Source organism: Sebastes fasciatus, chromosome 13, assembly GCF_043250625.1.
Source record: "Sebastes fasciatus isolate fSebFas1 chromosome 13, fSebFas1.pri, whole genome shotgun sequence".
Taxonomy (NCBI): domain Eukaryota; kingdom Metazoa; phylum Chordata; class Actinopteri; order Perciformes; family Sebastidae; genus Sebastes; species Sebastes fasciatus.
The window spans coordinates 27,208,720-27,230,749 of NC_133807.1; the positions used below are offsets into that span (position 1 = coordinate 27,208,720).

A 22,030-nucleotide genomic window follows, 5' to 3' on the forward strand; every position below is an offset into this window, starting at 1 on the left:
CTGAAAATCAGAGCTCAGAGGAAAACAACACAAGGCTGAACAACGGCATGAAGAGCATCCCTGTGAGGATGCGTTGAAAGCACACTAGGGTCACTTCCTTTACTCATTATGCACGGAGGGGGGGCTGATCCATTAAAAAGGGTAGACTACAACACAACATTAGGTGTAAGCAGATTCCTTCAAAAGGAACTGTATGTAACTTTTTACCTGTATAAATAGTTTTTTATTGTAATCTAACCTTAAAAATGAGACCTTCCACAACTTTCTGGATTTCCTCTATCAGTTTGTAGACTGCTTTTAATGTGAAGAACCCGGGCCTGTTTTCCCGGGAAAATTCAACGGATGTGACATCATCCGCGCTCACAAATGCCTTAGCCATAGGTAACGTTCGGTTAGAAATGGAATCGCCAACAAACCACCAGCCCCCACCACAACTCAGACTCCAACAAAAAGTCCACGGAAGCACAAAAAAAACAAAGTTATATATCTAGTGAAGCCTGTCTTGCAAAACAGGAATATGATCAATGTCGCGCGAAAACTAGTGTTGTGGGAGAATAGCAGAGCCAGTGCGAAGAGTGTGTGTGCACGTGGGAATTGAGTGGTGAAGCAAGAGAGAGAGAGAGCGGCAGCGAATCAATAAGAAAACAAGCGAGCAGCGGAGCAGAAAAGAGTCAGTTTAAGCTTTGAGAATATCTAGTGAATGTACAGTGAAAGCTGCAGTTTGTGTAGAAATGTGTCTTGTTTCGCTGCTGCTGAGTGATGTGACGGGGGTTAACTCCGGAGCAAGTAATGGAGGGATCTTCGTTTGATAAGCTAACATTCCTGCCAAGCATATGAAATATATAGTGATATTAGGGTTTTAGCTGTCAGTCACTTTCAGTATCTTGTGTGTCTGTAGTGCGAGCACAAGCACGATCGTGAGCAACAGGAGAATCCCTTTAAGGTAATGGTATTGATCCTTTATATGAAATATTTCACCAAAACATGTTCATGGACAAAGGAGGCTTTCATCTGAGAGTTTTGCATTGAGCAAAACATACAGGAAGTCGCTGCCATTTTGTTCCAGTAAAAACTAAAATTTGCGTGTGAAAAATAGGTGGCAGAAAGACGAGATGAAGCGTCTTGGTGGAGGACTAATAAAATGTCTGAAACCACCGCGACTCGAAACGAAAAGAGACAAACATCAAAGTCAATAGACTGTCTGTTTGATCTCCCCAAGTTTTTCCTCTCTTTTTAACATCACTCTGGCCCGTTTACACTCTGGTCTTCATTATCCGCCTCTGCCCTTAAAAATCATTTAAAATCTATCAGGGTCTGACATGAGAAGGGAGAATGTTTCGGCTAGAATAAGAGAGAGCTGTGCAGTGACCACTCCGATACACAACATTTACCAGCCAATACCACTTCATCTCCTACCAATTTATGTGGGATCTCGCGTCGCTTTGAACGAAACGGTTGGTAGTTGTAATGGATGTTCTGCTCTCAACCTCCAGGGAGGTTTATGGCTCGCTTTTTGACAAATTGGCAAAAGCTAGATAAAACGCTAACACACACACACACACAGACACCCACTCCCTCCTCAAATAAAATAAATCAATAACCATAAAAAGGCAGCTATTAAAGCATTGGATAGCTACACGTTAGGAATAAAACTAGGATTTTTGGCTGATGTGTAAAGGCTTTCAAAAACGGTGCATGCCGCACACATCACTGATAGATGGATGGTGGGTGCTGGTGTGGTTGGGATGTATCAAACATGTGCTGGTAAGCCAATAAAGACCAAAAAATGCTGGCAGCTGCAGGACAATTCATTCACAGCTTTGGGCAGGATAGAGGAAACATCGATGTTTCAGGTCCTCTGTTGAAATATTTTCTGTAGCATTAAAGGGATAGTCCAGGTGTTTTGAAGTGGGGTTGTATGAGGTACTTATCCATAGTCAGTGTATTACCTACAATAGATGGCGGTCGGCACGCCCCCAGTTTGAAGAAGCAGACAGGAGTTACTAGATGAAAGCAAATCAATGTAATGCTGTGGACAGGGCCGGCAGCAAAACTTATTTTAACCTAAAAGAAAGGCCAACCTAAAAAAAATCAATATCAGTTTAAGAGTACGCTATATTTAGAATATTTTCCCGATGGCGAACTGAAGCCGAAGACTAAGCTAAAGACACCAGACACTTGTTTGTGTTATTGTGTAACTTTGGTTAGTTTGGATTCACCAAAGTCACACAATAGCACAAACAAACTAACCGACTGAGGCAGCGGTAGACCAGCTTCTCCGTTGTTCTGCAAAATAAAATTACAGTTTTTTTCCAATGGAGTCTGGTGGCTTTGGATAGCTACATTTTAGGAATAAAACTAGGATTTTGGCTGATGTTTAAAGGCTTTCAAATGATGGATGGTGGGTGCTGTGTTGGTGAATCCGAACTAACCAAAGTCACACAATAACACAAATAAACTAACCGATTGAGGCAGCGCTAGACCAGCCACCCCCGTATTCTGTGAGGTAAAATTTGAGTTTTTTTCCAATGGAGTCTGGTGGCTTTGGATAGCTTCACATTAGGAATAAAACTAGGATTTTGGCTGATGTTTAAAGGCTTTCAAATGATGGATGGTGGGTGCTGTGTTGGTGATTCCAAACTAACCAAAGTCACACAATAACATCAACCGATCGAGGCAGCGGTAGACCAGCAACCTCCATATTCTGCGAGATAAAAATTACAGTTTTTTTCAATGGAGTCTGGTGGATTTGGCGAGAGCATAGATGGATACAATGGATTCAGTTCCCCGTCGGAAAGGGCTGTCTGATGACAAGGTAAAGCGTGAAAATATTTTTAATATATGGCTTTCCTTTTCGGAGGCTATATCTTCTCCAAACTGGGGACGTGCCTACCATCATCTAGTGTAGGTAACGCACTAACTAAAGATAAGTACCTCATACAACCCCACTTCAAAACACCCAAACTCTCCCTCTAAGTGTTCCTAAACACTTGTCCGGGTATGAGTCCGTTTATGTTTGTGTATCAGTGTCATTTTGTGTTTTTTATGTTGTAGTACGTCGGCACATGTGCGTGTGTACGGAGCCTCAAAGAGACAAGGCCACTTGTGCCCATGGCGTCTGGTAGAGCTCGTGACTGTGCCTGTTTAACTCCACTAACAGAGCACCGTTCCACAAAGCCCATCACGCAACCCACAGATGTCCCACAGGACAGACAGGACTGCGCCGCAACCAACAAGAAGCAGTAATAACCCCCCCAGCACACACACACACACACACACACAACAAAACGAACACATACTCTGACACAGAGGATCTAGTAGACTGCACTGAATCTTCTTCAGAACATTAAATGTGGCTCCAAACTTGGTGAAAAAACAAATTTTTTCATGTGACTCTCCGTGCAGATATTTGGGGTTTTGCTTGCGCAGGTTTTCAGATGTCCGTACAAACATTTTTTTTCCAGACACAGTGTCCCTGTGTTTTCATTGGGACTATTACTTTGGTCAAAAGTGGTTTCAAACTCACTGGTAAATGATGAAGTCATTAAATAATTAGAATTAAATGCAATAAAAGTCGGAATGGAGAAAATAATTCATTGTCTGGTCAAAGAATAATGTTTAACCATTTACTTTACACTTCAGGGATAAAAAAACGGGCCAATGCTCTTGATAAAATCCTGCAAATTACAGTGGAATTATTCAGTATTTATGGGGTAATTACACAGGGTACAATAATATGGTTATGAGGAACAAAAGAGGAAGCTCAAAACAGAGAGGTAAAAACGTATGAAAGTTAAATTATTAATGGGGTACGGAAACATTACTGAGCTACAAAGCATCTACTACAATAAAACTGTGGTAACTAGCTCAGTGGATTGGCTAATTTATGCATTCAATCGTCTACCATCTTATGTTCTTTAGTTTGAACACAAAACCACAAGACTGTGTTAACACGATGAGCGACACAGCAACAGGCTACAAGTCAATTTCTATGAAAGTCGGTGACATGAAGCTCCAGACTGACGCCCGACACTTGATGATGCATGATGGGTGTGACGTGCTACAAAAAAGTTGAGTTGGTCTCAACATTTTTCAGCGCTCCAATAAAGCAGTGAAGCATCAACCAATTATATGTTTTTGTTTTGTTACCAATGCTATTTAACTACATAATATGTCAACGCTTGAGCAGCACTTAAACGGCGACTCGGTGACAATGTAGCTGGCCATGTTTGGCCGTTTTGCTGCTTTTGTTTCTTGTAGTGTGAACATAGCTTCATTCCGTGCACCTACAGTATAAATGTACATGTCCACAGGGGCGTAAATTGTTGGTCAAGCGTCCGTTGATGTATTATGTCGTTAAAAAGCACTGGGAACTAGTTAACAGAATTGTTTTAGAATAGAACAGGATGAAAGAAAAACATATGATTGGTTGACGCTTCACTGCGTCACTGGAGTGCTGAAAAAAGCTGAGACCAGCTCAGCTTTATTTGTAGCGCGTCATGCAGCAATAAGTGTCGGGCGTCAGTTTGTAGCATCCATCCATTGGAAATGACTTGTAGCCTGTTGCCGTGGCACTTAGGTGGTGGACACACTGCCCGCATGAGACGCGCGTGCCGGCTGCGTGGCGGGTGGTTTTTTATTTCGGCGTCCATGTTAACAGGTTAGCGTGGACACACTGCCCGCATGAGACGTGCGTCTCACACGGGTCTATTTTATAGAATAGAAGGCTTGCCTATTTTACACGCGAGCCGCTCGCGTCTCGGCTGCGTGTCCCAGCAGCAACAGACAGTGAAGGTGATCTATTGACTGTATATTAACTTCATACCAGCAAGACTTTACTACAGTTTCGAGGTTTATCTGTAGAATATGTTATGGAGATGAAAAAAAGTAAAGTTAAGTAAAGTTGTTTTTAAATCAACACTTCCTGCTTTCATTTCAAAATAAAAGCCCTCAGCCATTTTTTCTATAGACAGAATCCCTTCATTTGTTAACACAAGGCTTTTATTCTGAAATATGAGCAGTCAGTGCTGTGGAACACGCAGTCACTTTGAGAGCTCCAAGAATTGATAAAGTTTGGGGTTTAAATCAACACTTCCTGCTTTCATTTCGAAATAAAAGCCCTAAAGCGGGTTTTCTTTGCACAGAATTCCTTCATTTGTTAACACAAGGCTTTTATTCTGAAATATGTGCCGGACAGTGATGTGGAACAAGCAGTGACTTGGAAAGCATCATAAATGAATACAGTACGGAGTTTTAATTGTGGATTATTACTATTATTTACTAATTACCACACGTTTCTAAACCTTTCTCTGTCTAAAATAAATATAAATTATATTTATCATGAATGGCCATTAAAAGGCGAACTCTATGCAGAAAGAAAGGGCTTAACAGCATCAGCAGAAACCCAGCTGACAGGCAGCCGACACGCAGCCGACACGCAGCCAACAAGCGTATAGTGTGAACACCAGACTCCTGCATCACGCAGCCACCACGCGACGCAGACGCCACGCACTCCTGATGCGGGTAGTGTGCCCATGGCTTTATAGTATAAACACAGCATAACTCTGGTTGTGGTGAGTGTACATTTCTTGAAGAATCCTCTTTTTTTCTTGAAATTTGTTCATGAATTCTCTTCATCATCGAACATGTGAAAAGTGATGCTATAAAAACCATTCATTGTTGATTTGGCCTCGAGGGCATTTTGGAGCAGTGTCGATAACATTTAAATGAAATTTGACAAATTTCTGGCTCGAATGTAGGAAAAATGTTTTAGTGAAATCTGTGAAGTCCTCAGAGGCAGAGGTGAAATCAAGCTCTTTACATTCACAGTTACTTTCCAGAGTTGCCTGGGGCTGACATGCAACGCGGGCTCCGACTTCAAAGCCTCCAAAGAAAATATATAAATACAAAACCATTAGCCAGCTTGTTTTCTTTAGTTAACATTTCAAACACACTGCGGAGTGGATCGTGTTTTCAGTCCCCCTCTCTGTAACGCGAATGTTGTTTTTCTGATGATCCCGAGGCAAACTGCAGCGCCGCAGCTGGAAAGTCCTCGGCACCCTTTAAAAAATGGCTGCACAAACACACCCGAGACAGGCAGAACACAACCTCCTTTGGGCCGGCGTGGACTTCCCTGCCAGCTGCCCACTAGGATACAATTTGCATTTGGCCCTCAGCACAGCAGAGCCGCAAGCATAGGTTTCAATGTCAGGGTTGAACATATACAAACCCAGAGGTGGTGGCATCACAGAGGAGAAAGAACAGTCGACGCCGCTGGGATACATCATTATATCGGACATACTATTCTCAAGCATGGAGGGGGGGGGACTAACAGCCATTTTATTAGAGACACTAAGAAGTTTATAAACAGAGCCACTTGACACAGTGAACTTAAGATTCAAGGGTGATCCTATGTGTAGACAGATTACCACTTCATTAAACAAACCAAGACCTCAAAGAGTAACAAGCCCTTGGACAGGCATACCACAGAGAGAGAGAGCAACCCGGATCCTCAAGCCACATGAGACACTAACATGCTGTCTGTCCCAGAGGTTATTACAATTCCAAACATTTATTGGAAGGAAATCAAAAAATGCGTGTCTTTTTTGTCTTCCTTTCCCACAAAATTACATTCGAGCAATAAAAATGTTTATATGTTAGGTATATAAGTGCTCGGGAATAGCACTTTGAGACTATTTCTGAACCCGCTCGGAGCTGAAATAACATCATAAAAACACACATGAATCAGTAAAAATAATGCTCAGAAGGAAAATAAAACCTTCCTCCGTTTCAAGTAGCTATTATAAAAAAGGCACAGACAGCTGTCAGGAGAACAATTCGATGTGTGTGACCGCAGCGCGAGTTTGACCGGAATAGGCCGTAAAAGCATAATGAAGCACTGGCTTCAGCAGCATGAAGGCATGCATGACAAAATCTGTAAAAAGTGAGGAAAGATATTACGATCATGGTCTGGTCAGCTAACTTTGAAGAGGGGGCATTTTTGTCAGTGAACACATCAATCCAGCCAATCATTGTCCAATCATTCACTGAAGCCTTTAACAGAAACAGGACTATATAAACAGTCATATTAAGAGGATTACTTCAACATTTTGTAAATACACTTATTTGCTTTCTTGCTGGGAGTTAGATGAGAAGGTTGATACCACTCTCATGTCTGTATGTGCTTAGCTTAGCTTAGCATAAAGACTGGAAACAGGGGGAAAGAGCTAGCCTGGCTTCATCCAAAAATAACAAAATCTGCCAAGCAGCATCTCTTTAGCTCAGTGGTTCCCAAAGGGGGGTCAGGGGACCCCCTGAGGTCCTTGAGAGGGTTCCAGGGGATCCCCAGCAAAATGGGGAATAATATATTTTCACTATAATTCCCACAAGTAAGTACCACAATGACAGATTGTGTGACTATTTTGTTTCTTTCTTTCATTTAAAGGTGCTAAATTCGAAATTCAGAGTATGTTATGTATTACCTCCACACGGCTCTCAACATGGCGACGGCTGAGCCGGCGACTCGCAGCTAACAGCGCTAACAACAGCAACAGTGCTGACAGAGCTAACGGTGTTATCCTGAGGGGGAAACGGAGACGCTTCCATGACAACGCCGTAACCGCTGTATGAGCGCAGTGCACTAAAAGGCACACATGACTGGCCCGGCTATGTCAACAAAGCACAGAGAAGTTTAGATTCATTCTCTGCTCAGGTAGACATTACTCCTCTATATCTTTATATTACAAACAGGTGTTTGATGCTATATATATTAATGGATATTTTATAGAGAACCTTTAAAGCTGAGTCTTCTTAGGCTAACATGTACTGTATAGCAACAGCAGAGTGTCAAACAATCTTCATGTAATCCCATGAAGGACAAGTCACCAGATTTGTTAAGACACCTGCTCGACTTGATTGTAATTCATCGCTCTACGTTGGAGACAGATTGAGTTCAGTCTGACCAGCGAAACAATGGACATAGAAAAAGGATTTCATCTGATCCAATCAGAGACAAGAAACAGATGAGCAGTGACATGGTGACACCACTGCAGAAGAAAAACAGACCCGTTCTCACTTCAAAGAGCCAGGGGGGATGCTTTTAAAAATCACACCGGCAATAAACCACAACAGAAGTTCATCGCTTTTCCACGACATGAAAGGGATTTTCAAAGTTACGTCTCCTCAAGTGGTTCCCCTCTCTCTCTCTCTCTCTCTCTCTCTCTCTAGCCCTAAACAAAGTTCATATCAGTGGAGGGCTGGTGCACGGCGCTGAGGCTGTTTACATGGGAGGTGTTACCATGGGAGCGGTCAAATTATTTACATTTCAAAGAGAGAGGACAACACGCTGCTGTTTAAAGGAAAGAAGGACAAGGCCGCCGCTACTCACAAATCACTGTAACAACTTTATTTGATTTCTATTAATGAAGGGCTAACTGTTTGATGTCTTTTATCCTGTTACTCCTTGATTGAAGCAACAGGAATTAAAATGATAAATACACAGAGGACACTTGTTACCAGTGGTATGAGAGCAAATATCATCTCAGAGATGGCAGCTGAACCTCTCCTCACTTGCATGACTATCTGAAGTAATTACAGAAGGAAGGACGAAAGAGGTGTCCTGTCCTGTCAACTAAACAAGTGCATTAAATGACCTCTTCGCTTACTCCAAAAGGATATATGAAAACAAAGACAACACAAAAGACAAAAGACTAAATTTGTCAAAGTCAGACTCTCTTGTCATGAGAGGACACAGCAGGCAGATCACAGGAAGGCTTCTGACAGGACAAAAGAGAGACAAGGAGACCTGAAATGCTGCCAGACTGCTGGCATTTTACTTGTCTCTTACTTTACAAGCAAAGCCGCTGCTTACATTATACTGTACTGAATGTCGGGACTCGTGCTCACAGGGAATAAGGAGCAAACGAGGAGCAGGTCGAGAAGGTGACAGGTGACAGAGCCAGCAGTCGATGGCTGTGACTGAAATTAGAGCAGAATCCTGAGCAGTTGCAGCTCCCTCCTGAGGCAGCTGTTTGAAACAACATAAGCTGCTTGACACAGCCCATATTTCATTTAAGACTCAGGGTCGGGAAATTACCAAGGTCTGTTGATAAGAAACTTGCAGTACAGACAGTATTGGGTCTGTTTTATGATGTGGAGGGCTGTAGGATTTTGTTCCACATCAGATTTGCATTTATCTGACACCAAGGCTTCGTCCGAAATCACATACTATGCACTACATACCCAATATGTGTGCTATCGTTCAACATACTTTTGTGTGAATAAACAGTAGTATGTATCTTTTCGGACGCACTGAGCAGTAATTTACGTCGTCACTTCCCGAGAGATTCCTTGCCGGTTGGAGATCTGTAACCATGGTAACCCGTGACAACCTCATGTGACCAAAACGACAGTTTGTGAGAATCAAAGTCTGAACAAATTTTGAAATATATATTACGTCTAGCAAAGTAAAATCCTATACTTACACTTAAATTGAAGCGTTATTGATGTTACAGAGCTGTCCGTCAACGTCTGTTATGAACGTTTTCGTCTCTACCGCATTGAATGGTGGAATATTTATTCCGCTGTAGTGTCCAGCGTTGCATACTGTAATATTTCACTGGAAATAGTATGCCATTCGCGTACTATTGGTTTCATACTAAGTTTTCAGACATACTAAAATATCTCACATACTGCTTCAGCATACTAAATAGCATGTTAGTATGAAATTTTGGACGCAACCCAACTAAAGACCTTTTGATTGCTTATTGTTATTCTGATATACACAATAGTCTGTCTCTATGTTTCAGCCCTGTGATAGTCAGGTGACCTGTCCAGGGTGTACCCGGACTTCGCCCAATGTCAGCTGGGATCGGATCAAGCCCCCCCGCGACCCTGAACAGGATAAGTGGTTACAGATAATGGATGGATGGATGATATACTCAATAACATATTTTTAAACCAGAGGGAAGGAAAACCACCTGCTGTAAGGACAAGGTGGACTGAAAACGCTTTGCTCCATAGCACATTTACTCTGTGTCCTAGGTAGGAATCAGTGATAGTTAATAAGTTTACATGGTTTAATAATTGTGTTTTACACATATACTGTATATAAAGATGGACGGCATGACGGCTCCCCAAAAGTGAAGCAAAAACATCTTGATCGCCCCCTGGTGGCTGGTTGCAGCATAGGTCATAAATCAGTGAATCAGTGACCTCCTCCATGTTAGCGGATGGGACATCGGCCAAAATAAAAAGTCAAAGTACACGTCAAATACATTTTTCCCAAAGATGTTTTCTGTCATTTTAGGTAGTTCTTATCATGTTAATGTATGTTCAAGTGTTCATTTTTCTGATAAGTTTGGTTTTAATTAGTTATTTGATGCTAAAAAAGGGGGTGAGACGTCATGATTGACAGCTGCTCTGAGTGAAGTACTCATGGAGCCGGAGGCTCGGTAAATTGTACGAGAGAACAGATGTACCTTTAACTTTCCATAACCGTCACGAGTCTGTGTACTAGAACACGTGTCAATTTGATCAAAAATGTAGTTATAGAGATATTACGGTTAGTTGTTGAGTATTTCTAGCCAAACAGCTACCGTAGTGTTAACGTAGCAGCCAAGTGGCTCACGCTAACAAGCTGCGGGGCCGTGCTCGACTCGTGATTGGCTCAGGCGGGTGTCTGGGCGGGACCTCGATACCGCGGCTCCAGGCCCGATCACATGTGAGCAGACTCTGGCTCCAAATGACGTCAAAATCTCAAGACGGCAGCTCACGTATCCGGGATATTTTGGGAAGGAGGAGGGAGGAGGAAGAGGAGACGCGTCATCCATCTTTATGTACAGTCTATGGTTTTACATCTTCTATATTTTGTCCTGTTTGCCGCAGATGCAAATTCATATGATGTGAACTGAAAAATCATTTGGGTGTGAAATGAAGAGCGATGACAGATGTAGTAAGACCAGCAGTCGGAGCAACCGTCATTCATTCCTGTGTTCATTTTTACCCTTGAAGCATTCCACGGCTTCCTTTGATTCCCGCTCTCCTCATATGTGGCGGTCACTCTGTGCTGAAAGAGAAATTAGAGGTGAAGATGACAAAAGCATTCTGCAAATTACAAGGCTTTGTGTTTACTATTCTGAGCTCAAACATGACATTCAGTCCAAGCAGCATACTGGTCTTTTGGCTTTTTCTTTTGCTTCAGAAAAAACAACAACAAGAGAATACCACAGACGACTGGAAGTACAGAGTGAAAAAAAAGAAAGGCCATAATTATAGCAGAGGACGGAGAGAGAGAGAGAGAGAGTGAGTCCCCATCAGGAACTCTCATCTGCTCATCTTCATTTGTCCCTCACATGAGAGCGCGGTCGACTCTGGTCTTGTTTAGCAGAACATGTCAACAGTCATTCCAGTAATGACTAGATATGCCTATGTCAGAGTGTTGGGCGCTTGATGGCGTTCCTCTGAAGGCTTAAACCCACTCGCTCAGGCTGATTTAAACAAAACGTGATTATAATAGCTTTGTATCACCATTCTCAAAGAGTTAATCAGCTATGACAGCGGGTTTGGCTTATGAGCCAAATGCAGCCTTGAATATTTACAATTGTTTACGTTTTCATGCATGTGAGAATGGATATTATCCGTGCATTTTTTTGTTGGATGTGATTTTTAAGTCTGCCATCTGGACGCGGATGAAAACGGACTGTCATGTTGACTAAATACTTATTTCAAAGATAAAAGAATATCCGCAGGAACAAAAAAAAAATAACAAAACAGACTCTTTGTGCTCTCCCATCACTGATGCATGTGTTGCATGATGAGTGATAACTTTCTGCTCTTCTTTGATTCACTCCACACTTTTTACTAATAGACCTCAACAAGTGGCTACTGGCAGAAAAGTAGTAATCTCAACAGACTTTTTGTCTCCATGTCTCCGTCTCTTCATCATATTGAACTTGAACTGATTTACAGCCTTCACTCGAGCAAAACCTTTGAGTGAATGAAAGCAGATAACACTAATGTATCCAGATGCAAACAGATGCTGCTATTGATGTGAGATTTAAAGGAAAAATTGCTATAAAAGAAAATGCAAAAAAAGAATCTCCTCATCAAGGGACAGGGATATCATATCTGTTTTGGTAGAAATTAAGCTGCAGCCAGCAGCCATTTAGCTTAGCTTAGCACAAATACTGGAAACAGGGGGAAACTGCTAGCATGGATCTGTCCAAAGGTAACAAAATTCATCTATCGATACCTCTACAGCTCACCAATTAACACGTTATCTCTGTATCGCACAAATCCTAAGGTGTAAAAATTACAATTTACTGTTATGTGCCAGACTACTTCTTGGCTCTGAGCAGTTGCTAGGTAACCAGCCGAGACTCCAAAAAGTTTCTGTTCATAGCCAAGAGATAGTCTGGCACATAACCCCTCCATACTATCACAATATGTTGTTTTTAGAGACAGTTATGAGCTTTATAGGTGTTGTTAAGTGGATTTTGTTACTATATAACATATTGCATATTCGTTGCCCGATCACACTGAGCGTTTTTTGCGCTTTGCAGCATCTTTTTTTGAAATTGTTGCTGGGCAACCACCGAATGAGTGCTAACATTAGCTTAACACAAACCACGAACTGTACCCTACCTAATAGTTATATTAATGAAAACAACTTAACCGAAATCTCAAGTACCGTACCAATTTGCCTCCTGCTATTTTGTGTTCAGATCATGGTAACTACGGTTGGTAAAGTCATATAGCTCCGGGTATCCAGCAAAAGTCGCCAAAGTGAGAAAAAACGCTAATGACGTTGGCTGCTTTTCGAGGCGTTCAGGGCGCTCCTACAAAAACGCAAAAGCAGTGTGCAAAACGCTTTACAATCATTGAAAACAATTACAAAAAGCCGCCCCAGGCTGCTAAAACGTGCTCTGTCTGATCAGGGCCTAACTCCAAGCCACTGAGAAATATTTACCAAAATGACAAACTATTCCTTTAAGTTTGAGCTATGTTTTCTTGAGTCACCCCAAAAAGCCAAAAGGAAGATTTAATAGGAAGATTTCATTAGCAGCCCTCCACAAATCTTCTCTGATTTGGTTTCTGAGAGATTCGAGTATCACTGTGTCGCGGCTTTGATCAGGAAGTCATACCCATGTTTCCTTGACCTCTGCCATATGGCGCCTTGTCTGTCTATTTGTGCGTGATCGTGTGCACGCACATGCTAAGATGCCTGACCATCATTGTATTTCCCTCCAGGGCTCAACATCCCGCTCTCAAGCGGATATCAAAGGCCTGCATTTACAGTTATCTCTGCTTGGCTGCGCCACGGAAGTAATCACTGCAGGTCAAGGGTCAGTGCTCTGGCCCAAGACAGAAACACAACTGACTGACATCCACTTCAAAGGAAAGTGATCCTCTGACAGACTGTTGTTTTAGCCGGGGAACTCTGGATATCATAATCAGGAGGGTGGAAAGGGACAGTAAGAAGAGAGAGCGATGGGCGGGAGGGGGGGGACTTGTGTCTCAGAAGAGAAGTGGAAGAGAGAAAGACTACCTTTGAATAATTAGAGCCAACGACATCAAAGAAGCGGCTCAAGTTTGGTCTGCTTAACCTCTGTAACACAGAAACGGAGCAACAACAACAAAAAAAAAGCGACATCTTATTCCGTCCTGTTGTTATTCCTCTGGTTGGCGAAACCCAAAACCATGTCAAACATAATGGAAAATATTTGAGGTCTTCTTTTATTAACCAAGAACAGCTTTGATGTTTGACGTCTTTATTTGTTTTAGAAGAAGAAAGGAAAGGGGCAATATGGCATGCGAGCGATCTTCTTTTGGAGAGAGCACACACACAAAAAAAAGGGAGGAATGAATGATACAAGAGCACACCATGCTTGTTCATTCTACATAATCAATTAAACATCATTATCGGCCCTTTCAAGAGTGCCGAGATCAAAGACCAGTAGGAAATGATCAAAGTGACAGCACTTTGTTTGAGCGCCAACCCCTTCCTGCTACCGTGTCCCACTCTCCGGCGAGTTTTCTGCTTCGCGAGAGATCCGATGATGTTACAAAAAGTCTCGCTTTGCTGCGGTGTGTATTTCACTGTTTGTGTCGATGCTGCGGAGGAGATCAAATTGATTCAAACTTCCTGTCATATTTGCATGTAATCTGTGTTTTGTTATTTCTTGGCGTTGTGAAAACTGAAAAGCCTGGGGAATGTTGGGAATTGCAGATTGCAGAAATCTGGCAAAGTGAGTCAACCGACTGTCTTCAATGTTAGTGGCTCTCAGGGGGAACATAAAGCAGCTCTGTTATTGTAGAGTAGGAATTATCCACACCAGTTGTGACACACTACTGATATACTGTGGAGCAGAGTAGGTGGCTGCTGCTTTCATCACCTCAATTTGAGTTGCAATTAAGCAAAACTGGGTGAATCACAGCAGGTTAAGTGGAAACAAATTGGATGAGATGCACAAAGCCACTCTTATTCGACATGTCTGTAAAGCTGGAAAATAAATTGGCTTAAGGTTTGGTGGTGCATTTTGACCCTTAGCTGCGTAAGAAAGTCCAAAACAGCATTCCAGCTATCAAAGGCACAAACCACAGACGGCCTCGAGGCGTATGTGCTCAGCAACTGGACACTTCAAATGCACAGCGAACGGCATGAAAAGGAGCCTCTTCAGCTCGCTGGGTGTGAAAACAGGTGGAGGGAGGGCGAGAGGGAGTCTTTCCATGGACATCCTGTCAAGAGGGAAGGGTGCGCGCGGGGTGGAGCAGCATCACAGCGGGCGTAAGAAAAGTCAGCGTTTCAGGGTGGTCAACTGGAGGGTGCAGGAGGTCAGAGGAACAGTGTGTGAACTATTCTACACCGGGCCACGCCATCCAGGTCTTAACGCTGCATCCTCGTTGGCTTTGAGTTTCCTAGCTGATGTGGGGCCATCGATCTAAACCACTTAGCCTATCGTCAGTCTGAGCTCTTCCTCATCACTGGATTGGAGCTAGAAGAAAGCTCTAATTCCCAACGGCCAATTTCTTTAACTTACAGACACCTTTTATTGATTGCATTCTGTGCTGGAAGATGTGAAGAGGAAAATATACTGTATAGCGTCGTTTTAAAGGGCTCCAAAATGGTGCAATGTGGGCTGATTGTAGCATGCCTTATCTGCATTTACAGATGCTTAAGCCTTTGTTTTTGTCAGGTTAAGTCACAGACAGTATATAAGAAGTGGACGCAGTCACCGTGACGTCACTCATTGGTTTGAGGACTGCCGTTTTGAAGCTTCGAGTTCAGCATTTTGGCCGTCGCCTTCTTGTTTTTTTGCAACCAGAAGTGACTCGAGAGAATGGAGCTAAGTACAACCGACCAAAAATGTTATAATTAACTTTGATGAACTGGAAACACACTGAGAAAGGGTTAAAGTTGTAAGACAAAAACGCGGACAACTCCCAGACCGGACAACGGCGTGGTATCGACCTGTCAATCACGAGGTAGCCACGCCCTAAAGCATCCCCTGCTTTATGGTCTGTTTGACTCTAAATGGGACCATAATTACTAAATGAACATCATGCTGTATTGAAGAAGACTTGAAACTGTGATTGAGACCATAAACTTACCATGTTTACTGAGGTAATAAATCAAGTGAGAAGTAGGGTCATTTCCTCATAGACTTCTAAACAATCTTTCTTCTTTTTGCAACCAGAGTTAATGCACTTCTGCATTGGCTTCACTTTTCAGACCCGTATGTTGCCCACTGCTTTATATTAGATCATTCTTCAAAAGAGACCCTTAGTTGTCCGCTAAGAGGCTTGTATGTACTAAAAATATCCACAATTATCAACGTGTGAGGGTATTTGTAGCATTTGAAATAGAACATTTAAAAATGTGGCCTCCGACAAACTACAATCTTGGAAAGCAATATATACAAAGAGCAGGAATGCTTTATGGGAGCCAATAACATGACAAGAAAGCACATCAGGTCAGATCATCTGCTGTGTAAACTGACATTGGTTGTACAACACTGGTGTTGCCTTAGTGTATAAGCTCTGACGCAGTGCATTATAGGAGCACAAGAGGGAAGACATTTGATCTAAAGCCCAAGTGGTGGTCTGTTTTGTCTGTACCATTTCACACACATAGGGATACTGCTGAATCATGCCAAAAAGGCTATTTGATCAGCGTCAGACCCGGCAGAGGTGATGTCCCGTCCGACGGGATTCACACGCTCCCCGCTCTCCAGCACAAAAGGGCAGAACAACAATATTATGGTGTCCACTGAGTGCCTACCCCCCAGTAAAAACATTTCTGTGAGAGTGGGCTTGACCTACCTCTTCTCTCGTATAAAAACACAAAGCCGAGTGTATCCCGACAGCTGCTGCCCGGGTGCCCTGTGGAGAACAGAAGGAGAGCTTTGAAGATCTTGACCTTCTGGAACAATAAAACGCAATCATCAAACGCTCTCCTGAGACAGACTGCTGACCCACAGATCCAAGTGTCTGCTTGAGATCATTCATATTAAACTGTAGGGATCACTGTGCCTGTGTATGTATGCCTCTGCATGCGTGTTTGATGCTTGCAGGGCCACAGATCGTGTAGATCTAGAGCTTTACGATGCTCCTGACTGACAACACGTGGAGCACAGTTTACTCCTGCTATCTGAATCTGAATCATACCACTTTCTAATTCATTTACATGCTCACATGTTCTCTACTTCAATGTGATTTCATCATCAAAGTATTCATTTGTCCAAGAAAGGCGTCTACACGTGTTTAGCATTACTCAGCCATTGGAAGGGATGTTTCAATTCTTTGTCACCCAGAATCAAAAGCTCACAATGACTCAAACAAACAACAATAACCCAGCGATGCATCATGTGTTGTAAGCCAGGAGCCATTTACTCCTCCTTTATAATGTGGACTTTGTATTTCATCACCTTCAGTAAAGGGTGATGAAGGATAAAGGAATTTTAAAGGAACAGTTTGGCATTTTGGGAAATATGCGTATGAGTTAGATGAGACGATTGATACCTTAACTGTACAGGAAATAACGTAACTAACTCAGCTTAGCCAAAAAACTGGAAACGGTGGAACAGCAAGCCTGTCTCTGTTGAAAGGTAACAAAATCAACAATCATCAATTAACATTGTATATTGTTTCTTTAATCTGTACATAAGCTGAAGTGTAAAAACTGTTATCAGGCTGTTAAATAGGCGTTATCAGTCTATAAGCACCATGTGGGTAGGGGCCTGCTACAACATTGTAAAAGTGAAAGCGAAACTTAAAAGCAACACGTTCTAACACGTTGTAAAACTGAATTAAATGTTACGTTTTGAACACAAACAAAAAGGCTTCTCTTCTCTAGGTTTAGGAAACTGAACTACAATTTCTTTAGGTTTAGGCAACAACAGTTTGGGGAAAACATTGTGTTTTGAGTTAAAATAACTACGTTTTAAAAGTGAAAGTGAAACTTAACGCTTGTGAACATGGGATGCAAACCCCGGCTTCCTCGCCGATGTTTTGCGTCCCATCTATCGCCCGCGGCCTCCACACCCCCCATGGAGTTTCACACTGTCGATACTACAGCGCCTGACTTCCGCTTCTACTCCCGTTACAGTTACTACAGTCACTAGAGGTCACTGTTGTGTTCTTTCATACTTTCTTTCGGTTATCTACAATGTGAATTGATGATAAAAACCTACTAGTGTGTGTAGTAGGCCCCTATTGACCTACATCTATGGTGCTTGTAGCAACTGATAATGCCTATTTAATATAGCCTGACAGTCTAATCGGCTCAACAGTGACAATTCATAGTTTTATGGGGCGTTAATGTGCCAAACTATTTCTTGGCCAGAGCCAGTTGCTAGGCAACCAGCGGGGACTCCAGGATGTTACTGGTCCTGGTCCAAGAAATAGTCTGGTACATAACCTCCAGTAAAATGGCAAATCACCGTTGTACAGATTAAACAAACAAGATATAACGTGCTAATTAGTGAGCTTTAGGGGTGCCGGTAGGTGGGGTTTTTTTATCTTTGGACAGAACCAGGCTAGCTGTTTGCATCCGTTTTAGTTCTTTATATTAAGCTACGTTAGCCAGCTGCTGGCGGTAGCTTCATACTTACATGAGAGTGGCATCACATGTCAGACTTATCCTTTAAAGTTCTGCTAATAAACCAGAATTGATCACAGATGGAAACTATGGCGGTATCAGATTGATGCCTTTCTACACATGATGCTACACAGGGTCCCTGTAGTATCTGTACTGGGAGAGAGATCAGAGGGGTTTGGGGGGTAAAGTGGCTCCAAGGTCAAGGCAAGACCTCCGTCCCTTTGATGGCAAAAAGGAGGAAGTGCTGCTATTTACCACCCCGAGAAATACGCCAGGTGGCAGTTTTTAGCCCAAAGTGAAACAGAGGCTCAAAACATTAAAGCAGAGCAGGAACAAACCTGCTGATGGCGACGGACGTTAAGAAACACCTTTCTGATCCCCAGCTCCCGCGTTCTTACAGTATCCACATCAAGTAATGTTGCAGTTTCATAAGACCTCAGTAAAAAAATAGATAAAAAACAAGCCTTTGATCTTATATAACCTTACATTAGCATAACTGGCAAAAGATGTAGCAGGGCACAGATGCCAGCTGGGTCCTTTTGCTCATCGCGCAGGGGTCCAAAGGCCCCCTGTCTGTCCACATGTTAATCTTTACAGGGCACTCAAGGAAGTGGCGTTGACAGCCTAGATTTGAGGTCAGGAGGGGGCCAGGGGTCAAGCACTTCCTGCTGACATGAAAGCACATCCAAGCACACCTTGCTCTTGGTATCTGTCGTCCGCCCCCCTGACCATCTGTACCTACATAATCTGGGGCTCATCGGGCCCAAACAAAAGCCATGTGTTAATTACCTTTGAAGGTGTAATGACTTCAGGGCCGCAGCCGATCTTCATCTGGTTTCAAAGCGAGGGCCGGAGAACAGGTTACGCTTCAGACACGTTACAGTTGTCCTCTCCTCTACCTGCCCGCCGCGCTTTCATTTTTTAGAGGTATAACCATGTGCCTTTTGGTTTGTCCCGTATCAAACCCAGAGGTACACAAAAAACGCTTCACTCTTGCTTTTGTGGACTCTTAAATAAGTAAATTAAAGAGAAAGTTCTGACACATGTGAATTAGGCCGACACCTGTCGTCCAGATGTGAGGGCATTCACTTTGATGGAATTTAATTTTATTCTCCTGGCTTAATTGTTTTTGTGGTCCTATTACTTGATGGTAGTAGTACCAAAGTCTTTTCTTTATTTACATCAGGAATTTTCTCGTATTACAGACCTACAGTGAAGAGAAAAATGTGGAATTACTCATAGATTGGCTGATAATCTATATATAGTTCACATTTATTGCTTTCCCCGCTCCAAAAGGAGCCTCCTTCCTGTGAGTCCAGTGAATTATGAAACAGATCAAAACCAGATAGACATAGCGGAAGGTGCTGGTAGCAATCTGCTCATTAGTCATCACAAAACAAGATGATGAGTCCTGTGTGACGGCTTTCCTTGTACCCTTTGTGAGTAAAGCCTGAGTAACACTTTCTTCTTCCCACAAATGACCACCTTCTTCCCGCCGCAGGAGAAAGGGAAGTGGGTGCCGTATATATTCCCAAACAGATACGTTACCTTGCTTTGAGTAAATGTTTCCACTGGCTGACCACAGGTGACCTCATGAGCAAAGATGATATGGGAAGACACCCAGATTTCAATGGCTTAGCTGGTGCTTAAGTAGCTCGGTTACTTCAATGTATCTCAGTCAGTGTTTCTAATTAGATCATAATTATAGCTAATGGTGTTTGTAAGAGGATATGTGCTTTACGCATCAAAGAGCGGCGCAGCCACATGAGTTATGTACCGTCATTCTCTACATCCTTTCTGCTAAGAGTAAACAAACACACTCTCTAATCCTTTGAATCCTTTTTTCTTTTGAAAATCCTAAACTCTAGTTTCCAGTCAAAAGGACGGGCCGGTCCGGGGCCTCCGCAGACACCTCTTGATCCTCGGGGGCATCTACAGGAGAGTCTGTATGATGTGGGGAGGAGCGGCCGTCTGCTACTCCTGACCTAACAGGTGAAGACAGAAAGCGGTCCTGTGAAGCCGACGCTGCGTTGGGCAGAGAGTGGCAACGCTGCCAGCCAGAGACGTTGGATATAAATATCCACCTCACATCACGGTAGTTTCCTCCAAAAACAAACACTTCAGATTCTACCTTGTAATTTATCACTTCTCTCTCTCTCTCCCCCGCGGAGGGAAAATCACAGGAGGGGAAATGTTGAGTTGAAAGATTGCGGTGTTGTTTTTAATTTCCATGTTTCATTTTGTCTCTTCGTGTTGCCTATTCATATTTATTGAGCCCCATCGGGCTTCACTAGCATCACAAATATCACCGCCGTATTAAAGAAACTTCAAACTCAACAAGGTCTGACAAGGAAAATACCTCACACTACTAACAGTTACTGTAGTTAGCTTTGAATATAAATACTGTATGCCACACAAGCTTATGCGTGTCTCAGATGTGTGCTTCTTTTATTTTGAGACGAAGGGTGTAAAGGCGTGGGATGATGATTTCAGATTCCTGGGAGAAAATTCCCAGGCCTGGAAGAGCCTGTGGAAAGTAATCAAGTAGCGGAGTGATGTCATTCTGATGAAAGGCAGCCTGTCAGACAGTTGGCGACTATGGGTGCTCTTTGGCATGGGCCGCAGCCTCGCTATACACCAAAATATGACATCAAAGCAGGTACCAGGCCAGGCCAAAGAGGCTGGCACTGATCATTGTCTTCTTTGATTACAGTAGCCTCGTCTTCTTGCTGAGAGGATAAAAGAAAACGGCTGCTTGGTGTTAAGAGAGTGTCAAAAATAATGAGGCACATACCATGCGCTAATAGTGTCCCAGTGGCTTGCTGGATGGAAGCGCATACCGTGTACTCACAACATTGTGGGCCTAGTTCCCGGACAGGGATTAAGTCTAGTCCAAGACTACATGCTTTTCTGCGGATGTTTCCAGTGAATTTCGCCTTCAGTCGAGGACTAGTCTTAATCCCCGGCTGAAAAAACTGGCACCGAGAGTTTTGACCGAACATCAGATTTACGTTGCGTGTCAACAACTCTTCAACAATTCTTCATAAAACAGAAATCTTTTTAAAATAACTCCTTCCTACGTAGATTCTTTAAGGTCTACAGTCTAAAAAAAAAAACAGTTTCAAATACAGCTCTGGCATAATTGAATAATGACCATGTTTTACAGCAGGGTGTGGACTTCAAAAGAATTTCCCCATAGCAGGTTAAATGAATCATGTGTTGTGACTCTACTGTCATGACCTGTAATAAGGGCTTCTCCATGTCCTTTGGCAAATCGGTGGCATAAATAAACATTTCCGAGACAAAAGGGCCTGATTCTCCTTCTGTCTCGGTGGAGATGGGAATAAGCGCAGGGGAAGAAGGAGGTTCTGCCGCCTCTCTGATGATAATAATAGCAGTTCTCGAATGGTAATTGGTCTCTGCTCCCTCCTCTGTCGCTACCTGGCAGAGGGCATTGCGAAAGGGTGATTCAGGCTCGAGGCATGAATGGAAAACTCCTCTGGAGGAAGGCCGCCGGTACCTCCATCCTCCATCCTCGTGTACGACAACATGTTCCCATGCATACAAACATCCATCTTGCTTAGTTTGAACGACGTGACAGAGCTGTTTACAGGCGACGGCAGCGATTCTGTGGCCATCATTCACATGAAAGATCAACAACAAACAGCTGACCTGAACTATGTGATTACCCCTCGGTGCCAGAGAGACCTCTAATGCAAGCTGTCCTATCTTGAAAGAGTTCATTTTTATCAAACAGGGCATCATCTGCAACCAATAGACGGCCTCCTCTTACGAAATGAGAGCCTGCTCGACAGATGTCTCCTCCTGCCTCTCTTACTCTCTCTTGCTCCCCATTTACATCCACGTCTTAGATGGCACCTCTTGACTTAAGTCAGGATCAAGGTTGTTTACCGATTCTCTGGGTAATGTCAG

The 22,030-nt window shown here is 43.0% G+C and overlaps 1 long non-coding RNA gene across 2 annotated transcripts in view; it reads right to left on the reverse strand.

Annotated features, from left to right (window-relative positions):
* Positions 1-22,030, reverse strand: part of LOC141781086 (uncharacterized) — a 61,759-nt gene that overhangs the window by 18,443 nt on the left and 21,286 nt on the right. The window contains exons 3-4 of one of the 2 annotated variants that reach the window (XR_012596766.1): positions 16,321-16,380; positions 11,003-11,065 (exon numbers count right to left, since the gene is read on the reverse strand). This is a non-coding gene — a long non-coding RNA (uncharacterized LOC141781086). Of the gene's footprint in view, positions 1-10,986; positions 11,066-16,320; positions 16,381-22,030 lie in introns of those variants that run through there. The other variant, XR_012596767.1, reaches the window with a different exon arrangement.